An 11,562-nucleotide genomic window follows, 5' to 3' on the forward strand; every position below is an offset into this window, starting at 1 on the left:
CAGCCAGACACTGATGGAGACCCAGGGTGCCCACATACCACACACACACACACACACACACACACACACACACACACACCACACACACACACACACACACACACACACACACACACACACACACACACACACACACACACACACACACACACACACACACACACACACACACACACACACACACACACCTGGAGCTCTTAACCCCTTCCTATCTTTTCTTTGTCGAACAGCAGCCTCTTTGTTCAAAGTCAGGAGGAAGGTCTTTGTCAGGTCCTGATCGTGTGTCTGTGGTCTCACCCTAACACACACACACACACACACACACACACACACACACACACACACACACACACACACACACACACACACACACACACACACACACACACACACACACACACACACACACACACACACACACACCTGAGTCCAGGTGAATTCCTTAACGATGTCCTTTGTTAAATCTGCAGGGGGGATGCAAACAGCTCTTCGAAAGAAACGTCTTATCAAATGAAAAACACGCATTTCTCACTTATAAATGTGCCCTCATTTGAAATATGTAATACCACTAATGGCCACTAGATGAAGCATACATTGAAGTCTACATTTTCACTACAGTCGAAAAACGAATGCAATATATTTTCTCCCAAAAATATTTTGACTTGAACCCTTAATTTCTCATCTTAGTGAGGCCAAAACTGAAATGATTGGCTGACCTGCTTCTTCCCCTGCACTCGTTGCCCGTCCAAGTGTCTTTCACAAACTGCTAGCTTGACAGTTGTGAGTTCTAACAATAAGGTTTGTTGTTCACATTTATTAAGATACCTTTATGTTAATGATGATCATTTTTGGGAAGTGGCTATGGAGGGATGCCTGCAGAGACAGGCTGTTAGTCTTGCTAACTTTATCACTTTTTTGCTAGATTTAGGGTATTTTCAAGCTGTCTTTTTGTTTGGATACTTTTAAAATATGATGTACTCTTTCTAGCTTCTCAAGATCGACTCGGTAGGTTAAAAGGGTAAAACTGCACTTATCCTTTGTTGTTGTTTTTTTATATTTACGTTTCCTTTTGTTGGTTTGTCAGCAGGGTTGCAGAAAAACTACTGTCACAAAACTGTGTGGAATGGGACTATGTGACTATGTAACTATTGAAATGGATCAGAAACACATTATTTTTCACTTATTGAATCAGCTTTTGTGGAGGACATGAAATTAAAACGCTATAGTATGAGAACTGAAGTTTTGTGCAAATAATTAGCTGACTAAATCACAAAGGATTTATGTTCTTATAACAAGTGCTGTAGTAGTTGATACTTATTTATCTTAGCAAAAGAAGATGTAAGATTACTACAATAACAACTGTCTCGAGAACGACCTCTCTGCATCAGCAATGTGTTTTAGAGCAAAGAGAATAGTTTGACCTCCTGTTTTTCAGTTTCACACACTTTTTCAATTTTACAGACCTGTCCGCTCTGCTCCTCAACTATCCGTCTCTGTTCCTCTCCACAATGGAATCTATTTCATGTGCTATTAGTCTCATAGGCCTCCTCATGTCGGTGCGGCGGGATGGACGTTACAGTAGCCATACATCAGCCACAACAAGCCTCATTAAGTACCTGGCACCTGCTTCCTACAGAGACCAATTAGAACACTGGGTGTAATGGGATGTAATCTCTCTGTGCCAGGACACAGCGAATCACGAGCCAGATTAAATCACTTCAGTTCGCTCATTAATGATGATGATGATGATGAGGAGGAAGTTGAGGTGAAAAGAGAAGTAACTTTGTACTTTGTTCTCCCCTGTGGCTGATTATGAGTGGGCAAGGTAACCTACGACTGAGGGGAAGTCTGCTTTCAAAATGCGTGCAAGACATTTCCTGTTGCTGGATAAACTCAAAGGCTCATAAAGGCCTCGGGAAAAGTCCACACAGATTGTATTGTAAATGTGCTGCTTATGGTTGCCCGTATCATGCTTAAACAAGTCGCAACATTAAAAGCATGGATGTTATTAATGAATAAAGTGCTTTGAGGGCTATGAAGCAAGTCAAATCCCCCTCCCCCTGGACCCGTTTCAGTTTGCATATCGAGATAAGAGGTCCACTGAGGATGTAATCTCTTCTGCTCTCCACCCAGCCCTCACCCAATTGGACACTAAATATGTTAGGATGCTGTTCATAGACTTTATCTCAGCATTCAACACCATCGTCCCCCAGCAGCCTGGGCCTCAGCCCCTTTCTCTGTGACTGGCTGCTGGACTTCCTCACTGCCAGACCCCAATCTGTACGGGTCGGCAACAACACATCAGGAGCCATCACGCTGAGTACGGGGGCCCCCAAGGATGTGTGCTCAGCCCCCTGCTCTTCACCCTGCTAACCCACGACTGCACACAGCTCCAACCACTTCTTCATCACGTTTGCGGATGACACAACCGTGGTGGGTCTCATCAGCAGCAACAACGACGAGACCCACTACAGGAGGGAGGTGAACCAGCTGGCCACGTGGTGCATAGATAACAATCTCTTAATCAATGTGGAGAAAACAAAGGAGAGTGTGGTCGACTTCAGGAGAAACGACACCCAACACCCCCACCCGCTGACCATTGGTGGTGCTGCTGTGGAGCAGGTGAGCTGCACCAAATTCCTGGGGGTGAACATTACTGAGGATCTCTCCTGGAGTAACAACACCACGTCAACCACCAACAAAAAACCAGCAGCGCCTCTACTTCGTCTGCAAGAGAGCAGGAGCCCGGTGGGTTATGGCGCTAGAGAAGGTCGGACCAAAACCGCGGCGCAGCCGTGACGCGGCGCAGACGGACCCAGTGGAAACTGGGGGTAATACATTCTTCTTCATCTGTTTATTAGTGACTGTTATCTTTTTCATAGATTGACTGTTGTGCCTTTTATTTTTATAAAAGCCTCTTAATGTGGGTATATGTATATAGGTTTGTAGTGGCTGTGGCTCAGTGGATAGAGTGCTGGACTTCGAATCAGGGGGTGGGACTCAAGTTCAAGTCCCACTGCAGTCAGCATGTCGTTGTGTCCCTAAGACACTTCACCTCAAATTGCTCCTGTGGGGATTGTCCACAGTACTGAATGTATGTAAGTCGCTTTGGATAAAAAGCGTCTAACAAATGACATGTAATGCAATCTGTATATATGTGTCTATGTTTGATTATGTGGGTGAACAGGAGTGTATGTATGTAGATATACATATATGTATGATATTAAAATTGTATTCCTCTGGATTGTGAGAACAGCATTTCGATCTACCTGTCTGTAGCTCACACACAGAAGATTGACAATAAAGTTGACTTTGACTAATGTATATTAAGCTAAGATTGATTCATCGAGACACTGAATTGGAAAAATCATTAGCACCTAGGAGAACATTTCAATGTTGCTTCATTCACTAGTTTGCAACAAGTCTTTGTGTTGCAGCCTCTTGTTGTCATTATCCTCATCAGCTTTATTGAAGAGACTCTAGGTCCATTTTTAAAAGACATACAACACTCAAATACGTGTTCATTAGAAGAACTGCAGCCGAAAACACCAAATCCAAATTAATGTTGATATTACATGTTTGTATATGTGCAACTGCATTGTGCAACATACTCATCCAGTATTACTGTTTCCCCCAGTTTCATGAGTGACATTGTTCTCAACCTCAAAGTAGGACAAAGTAAAAGTACTTCCCAAAATATTTTTTAAGTATTCCTTTAAAGTTTTTAGCATCAAGCGAAATAACAGTCTTGGTTTTGGCTGAATAACTAGAAAATGCATTTCCTGCAGAAAATGCGTGCGAATGCTGTAAACTGTGAACATTTATGGCTGAATTTAGCTGAAAATGCAGAAAAAGATGAATGTGTTATTAGCTGAATGGTAGCTGCTTTTAGCTAAAAAAAATGCAAAAAAGCTTAATATTTAAAAGAAAAGGTTTAAAAAAAGGTATAAACAACAACATGTATAGCCTTGATGTCCTGAAATAGCTGAATAATGTAATAGTTGAATGGTTTCTGTAGCTGAAAATAGGCTGAATAAGTTAAATATCAGACGTAAGTAGTAGTGAATGAATGTGTATTAAGTTGAGAAAAGAAAGTAAAAAGGCTTGGGAAAGCCGAAGAATATTTGAACTACAAACTTTTGAACTAACTTGATGGTGAATTATCTGTCGCCATGCCAACGGCATTTGATGACATCCCATAATACGCTTAGATGTGTTGATGGCTGCATCGTTACCAAACCTGTGAAGTTTTGGGCCATTTTCACTGAAGTTATGAGAAAACCGTGTTTCATGGTGAGCATTGTGTTGCCATGGCAACGGCATTTGAAGAAATCTCAAAACCTTCCCGTAGATGTCTTCACGACTGGACTGTTAGCACACGTGAAGTTTGAGCACTTTTTGAACATTTTCATAGGAGTTATACATTACATTAGGAGGTTACATTACTCTCTCTCTTCTCTTGATCACCCTATATCTCTCTCTTCTCTCTATCTTCTCTTGATCATTCATCATTATCGGTGTGTGTCTGTGTGAGAGAGAGAGTGTGTTTGTGTGTCTGTGTGTGTGTGTGTGTGTGTGAGAGAGAGAGAGAGTGTGTGTGTGTGTGTGTGTGTGTGTGTGTGTGTGTGTGTGTCTGTGTGTGTGAGAGAGAGAGAGAGAGAGAGAGTGTGTGTGTCTGTGTGAGAGAGAGAGAGTGTGTGTGTCTGTGTGTGTGAGAGTGAGTGAGTGAGTGAGTGAGTGTGTGTGTGTGTGTGTGTGTGTGTGGGTGTGTGTGTTAGAGAGAGAGTGTGTGTGTGTGTGTGTATGTATGTGTATGAGAGAGAGTGTGTGTCTCTGTGTGTTTGTGTGTGTACGTGTATGAGAGAGAGTGTGTGTCTCTGTGTGTGGGTGTGTGTGTGTGTGTGTGTTAATTGTTACAGCTCAAATGCATTGCAATGACTTCCATATTAAAAAAAGACTTTAAAAAGCTGAATATTTTGAAACATTTGAAAGTTTCCCATCATGTGTTGAAAAGGCTGAATAGTTTGAACTTTGAATGGTTCCTGCAGCTGAAATTAGGCTGAAGGAGTTAAATAAAGATATTAAATGTAAGTAGTAGCGATTGAATGTTTACAAACACCTGTGTGTGTAAACCCAGAGATCAAAGGTTTTCATGGTGTCTGCTCTGATTGGATTATGTCACTCACGTGTGTGTGTGTGTGTGTGTGTATATCTGACAATTTTGCCACCTGTTCAAAAACTATGGCTCTTATCAAAAAATGACCAGACTGTGAGCATCAGGGAACCCCAATGAACTGAAAATGTTTTTTTTGGGGGTTTTGTGTGTAAAATGTGGAGATGGTAGCAGTTTATCTAAAGTGTATTTCTCTCTGCTCTGAAGAAAGATCCGGAACAATTTAACATGGGAATCAATTGGGAGCTAGCTAGACTTTTTCTCTCGACGGGGTTTCTCTCTGCCCTCAAGAGGCATTTTGTTTAATATTTTTATTTTATTTTCCAACCTAGGAGAGGTTTTCCTACGTTTTTCATGAAAAAATATGTCTGAGGAGTGTAGGGTTTGGGAATTATGGCAAGTTTAAAACATTTTTGGGGGTGAATTTTAAGCTGTCCTGCACTCTGTTTTGAGATCAAAGCACTCTAGAGTTAACGAGCTGCTCCATCCACTCTAATGTTAAAATCTGAAAAAGGCCTCTCTACCAAGCTCCAAACTAAGTTCAATATCTCAAAAAGTTCAAAAGATATCAAATATCTTTTATACAAGTTTTATAGCTGAAGTTATTGTGATCATTTGAAAGTTGGAATTAAGTGTCTGGCTGAAATTATGTGGAAGGCGTAGCATTTGGCGCAAGGTGTAGGAAAACAGGATTTGAAGGCATCTCTCATTGACTTCAATGTTAAAAAAAGAGTTTAAAAAGCTGAATATTTCAAAAAGTATGAAATATTTTGAAAATGTTTCTCATCAATTGCTGAAAAGGCTGAATAGTTTAATATTTGAATGGTTTCTGTGGCTGAGAGTAAGCTGGAGTTATGGAGTGCTAAAGTATTGGCTGATTTGAAGGCTCTTCCCATTGACTTCCATGTTAAAAAAAGAGTTTAAAAAGCTGAATATTTCAAAAAGTATGACATATTTTTAAAAAGTTGAAGGTTTCCCATCGATTCCTGAACAGGCTAAATAGTTTAATATTTGAATGGCTTCTGTAGCTGAAAATAAGCCGAAGTTATGGAGTGCCAAAGTATTGGCTGAAATAATAAGTTTATTAAGGGGAAGAACAAAAAATGCATTTCCTGCAGAAAATGCGTGCGAATGCTGTAAACTGTGAACATTTATGGCTGAATTTAGCTGAAAATGCAGAAAAAGCTGAATATGTTATTAGCTGAATGGTAGATGCTTTTAGCTAAAAAAATGCAGAAAAAGCTGAATATTTAAAAGAAAATGTTTTAAAAAAGGTATAAACAACAACATGTATAGCCTTGATGTCCTGAAATAGCTGAATAATGTAATAGTTGAATGGTATCTGCAGCTGAAAATAGGCTGAAGGAGTTAAATATCAGATGCAAGTAGTAGTGAATGAATTTGTATTAAGAAGAGAAAAGAAAGTAAAAAGGCTTGGGAAAGCAGCAGAATATTTGAACTGCAAACTTTTGAACTAACTTGATGGTGAATGATCTGTCGCCATGCCAACGGCATTTGATGACATCCCATAATACGCTTAGATGCGTTGATGGCTGCATCGTTACCAAACCTGTGAAGTGTTGGGCCATTTCGAACATTTTCGCTGAAGTTATGAGAAAGCCGTGTTTCATTGGTGAGCATTGTGTTATTTGAATAAATCTCAAAACTTTCCCGTAGATGTCTTCACGGCTGGACTGTTAGCACACATGTGAAGTTTGAGCACTTTTTGAACATTTTCATATGTTATACATTAGGAGGTTACATTACTCTCTCTCTTCTCACTCTCTTCTCTTGATCACCCTATATCTCTCTCTTCTCTCTCTCTTCTCTTGATCACCCTCTCTCTCTTCCAGAGGTTGCGCTAGACTTTTTCGCTGACAGGATCGTAAAACTTCCGTCAAAATCCAGAATTACCCGTCGGCCTTTACACAACTCTGACGAGGGGGAGGGGGGGAGCATGCTCTTGAACTGTCAACGGGGGGGAGAGGGACAGTTCACATGCGCACCTCGCGGGAGCGTGCACAGCGTAAAGCCAAAACTCACAGACATTTCAATGATTTGTACGGCACAGTTAGGTTTGGAAACGGTATAATTTCCTTTTTGGAGGGCATCCATAACACAGCATAACACCGGAGCCTCGCTGCGGGGAAACTTTGGCGCTGTTCCGAGTTTGTTCTAATCTGTCAAAATGACGGACTGCTTTCAGATTTGTCCGTCATTGTTAAAAAAAATCCGTCATAGACGGAAAATATTCGGTTAACGCGACCTCTGCTCTCTTCTCTTGATCATTCATCATCATCGGTGTGTGTCTGTGTGAGAGAGAGAGTGTGTGTGTGAGAGATAGTGTGTGTGTGTGTGTGTGTGTGTGTCTGTGTGTCAGAGAGAGTGTGTGTGTGTATGCGTATGTGTGAGAGAGAGAGTGTGTGTGTGTGTCTGTGTGTGAGAGAGAGTGTGTGTGTGTGTGTGTGTGTGTGTGTGTGTGTGTGTGTGTGTGTGTGAGAGAGAGAGAGAGAGTGTGTGTGTGTGTGTGTGAGAGAGAGAGTGTGTGTGTGAGAGAGAGAGTGTGTGTGTGAGAGATAGTGTGTGTGTGTGTGTGTCTGTGTGTCAGAGAGAGTGTGTGTGTGTATGCGTATGTGTGAGAGAGAGAGTGTGTGTGTGTGTCTGTGTGTGTGTGTGTGTGTGTGTGTGTGTGTGTGTGTGTGAGAGAGAGAGAGTGTGTGTCTGTGTGTGAGAGAGAGTGAGTGTGTGTGTGTGTGTGTGTGTATATATGTATGTGTATGAGAGAGAGTGTGTGTCTCTGTGTGTTTGTGTGTATGTGTATGAGAGAGTGTGTGTCTCTGTGTGTGTGTTAATTGTTACAGCTCCTATGCATTGCAATGACTTCCATATTAAAAAAAGACTTTAAAAAGCTGAATATTTTAAAAAGTATAACATATTTTGAAACATTTGAAAGTTTCCCATCATGTGTTGAAAAGGCTGAATAGTTTGAACTTTGAATGGTTCCTGCAGCTGAAATTAGGCTGAAGGAGTTAAATAAAGATATTAAATGTAAGTAGTAGCGATTTAATGTTTACAAACACCTGTGTGTGTAAACCCAGAGATCAAAGGTTTTCATGGTGTCTGCTCTGATGATGTCACTCACGTGTGTGTGTGTGTGTGTGTGTGTGTGTGTGTGTGTGTGTGTGTGTGTGTGTGTGTGTGTGTGTGTGTGTGTGTGGCTCCAATCTTTCCAGCAGCACCATGACAACCAACTGCAGCACTGAGTCCCATAAGAATGCATTGAGGATTATATCTGACAATTTTGCCACCTGTTCAAAAACTATGGCTCTTATAAAAAAAATGAGCAGACCGTGAGCATCAGGGAACCCCAATGAACTGAAATATGTTGTTTTTTTGGGTTTTGTGTGTAAAATGTGAAGAGGAGAGCAGTTTGTCTAAAGTGCACTTCTCTCTGCTCTGAAGAAAGATCTGGATGTTTTTAACATGGGAATCAATTGGGAGCTAGCTGGACTTGTTGTTCATGCCCTCAAGAGGCATTTTGTTTAATTTTTTTTCTTAATTTTTTTTTATTTTCCAACCTAGGAGAGGTTTTCCTACGTTTTTCATGATAAAATATGTCTGAGGAGTGTAGGGTTTGGGAATTATGGCAAGTTTAAAACATTTTTGGGGGTGAATTTTAAGCAATGCTCCACTCTGTTTTGAGATCAAAGCACTCTAGAGTTAACGAGCTGCTCCATCCACTCTAATGTTAACATCTGGAAAAGGCCTCTCTACCAAGCTCCAAACTAAATTCAATATCTCAAACAGTTTAAAAGATATCAAAATTATTTTATACAAGTTTTATAGCTGAAGGTATTGTGATCATTTGAAAGTTGGAATGAAGTGTCTGGCTGAAAGTTTCTCATCAATTGCTGAAAAGGCTGAATAGTTTAATATTTGAATGGTTTCTGTAGCCGAAAGTAAGCTGAAGTTATGGAGAGCTAAAGTATTGGCTGATTTGAAGGCTCTTCCCATTGACTTCCAAGTTAAAAAAAGAGTTTAAAAAGCTGAATATTTCAAAAAGTATGAAATATTTTGAAAAAGTTGATGGTTTCCCATCGATTCCTGAACAGGCTGAGTCGTTTAATATTTGAATGGCTTCTGTAGCTGAAAATAAGCTGAAGTTATGGAGTGCCAAAGTATTGGCTGAAATAATATTATGTTTAAGGGGAATAAAGATTCGAAGTACTATAGTGGAATGCTGTAAACAGCATTCACACTAATAATGTTTTTTTCTTCTTCTGGTTTCTGAGTGTAGAGAAATAACACTGTAAATACACAGAGGAGCATGGACTTCAAGTTGGAGTGAAATTCAGGAAAATCAACACACACACACACACACACACACACACACACACACACACACACACACACACACACACACACACACACACACACACACACACACACACACACACACACACACACACACACACACACACACACACACACACACACACACACACACACACACACACACCTCAGTTTTCTTTGAGTAGTGTCAGTTCCATGCTGCAGTGAGTTTAAATACACCTTACCAATATTCGAGGGAATCCCCCAGTTCATCAGGTTCATTGATCCACCCCCCCCACACACGAAGTGTTTAGATCGGCATTTTTTTAAATGGCAAAGATCAATAAATCGTCCTAAATTTAGCTAAAAAGTTGCCCTATGGAAAGTTATCCATAATGGCCTCTCTCCATTTCTCTGTTGTTGAGTTTAGTTAGCCTAAGGTGACTTGTTTTGTTTCCAGTTTGTATCCTCTACCTCGTATAGGCTACTGTTTTTCCTGCCAGATAACAGCCATGCATAGCCATATGCTACCTTCTGTCGAAACAACGTGTAGCCATGTTTATTTCCAGCTAACCACTTGATGGAAACTCGCCAAATCTGTTTCAAAACATTAATCAAATTCAAATTGTAATTCTCACCCTTAGGAAGCGGCTTTTCAAAGTTAAAAGACATCTGAATATAATGTGTCAGTTGACTTGTTTTACTGATGGTACGAGGCCTGGCCCTAACACAGGTCAGGTCCATATATTTGGGTCTTGTTTCCTCCCTTTACATCCCCCTGTCCTCCCTCCCGTCTCCCTCCCTCTCTCCCCTCCCTCCCAGGCAGCCTGGAATGAATTTGCCCGGTCATGTAGAGCCGTGTCAGAGCGAGGCGAAGCTGGCAATTCATCACCCGGCTGCCTGCCTGTCACTATTTCTCTCACTTGTGTGTATGTGTGTGTAGGCGTCGGTTGGCCTGCTGTCAGAGCCCCTCACCACCGTGTGTACCTCCGTTCCCTCAGGACTTCCAGTAAAGACTGAGAGAGGCCCTTCGCTCTCCTCCTCCGCTCTGACAGCTCCCTGCAGACGCCTGGATGGATGGATAGAGGTGGAAGAAGGGTGAGGCAGGAGGGGGGGAAGGAAAGGGACCCAATTATCCCAGAATGCAGCGGTTGGTGGTGTTTAAATCAGGCGGTGTGATCCCTGACCTCAGCAGTCCATTGGCAGGAGAGTGAGGTGCGTTAGCAAGAAGCTGCCCCAGTGTTGAAGAAATATAATGGAGCTCCATTTTAGCGGCATTTCTTCCTCGAGGCGTGGCGGCCCTGCGGCGCTGCAAAGATTAGTCATTACACCCCCCCCCCCCCCCCGTAAATGCACCACAGGCCTCACTGAAGCTGTCTCTCAAGACCATTAAGACGCCAGAAATCTCCTGCAGAGACACGGAGAGACAGCGGACACACTTCCAGCTGCTGATCGGCCCATTTGAAAGAGCCATTAGGGAGGCGAGTGCTGCAGAACCACGGCTTAACTGACTGGATGAAGCCACTTTACTCATAACACGCGGAACTGCAGGGAAAATGAGTTTACAGATAATTTACTGCCACTTTTCCCCTCGCACTCTCTGGACAGACACCAGAACGTAATGAGAACAAATGACTGGGAATCAAACGCATGCCATGAAGCAGGAGAGAGAGAGGGGGCAATTTAACATCACATTTCTTAGATGGAATAACTGAAGAGAGCAGGCAAACTACTGTTCCCCCCTGAGAACAAAAGGTGTAATTCTCTGTAAAAAAAAAGAAAAAACCTTAAGTTATTTCAATTTGAAACTGAGGCCTGAACGTTTTCTTTTGAGTTCTATTTCACCCAATTTATATATAAATGCATTGTCTACCTGTAATTTGCTATTTGTGCATTGAGCTTCTATTTGTCTACGCCTTAGATATCTGCCTCCATAATGGAGATGAATGGAATTAAGTTTGTTTCGACACCTATCCCTGTTGTAGAATTCTGAGAACACACTAGAGGTATTTCTGTTTTTTTATTCAGTATATTTTGGTTGTGTAGTTTGTTCTGGA

Source organism: Gymnodraco acuticeps, unplaced genomic scaffold, assembly GCF_902827175.1.
Source record: "Gymnodraco acuticeps unplaced genomic scaffold, fGymAcu1.1, whole genome shotgun sequence".
In the NCBI taxonomy this organism is placed as follows: domain Eukaryota; kingdom Metazoa; phylum Chordata; class Actinopteri; order Perciformes; family Bathydraconidae; genus Gymnodraco; species Gymnodraco acuticeps.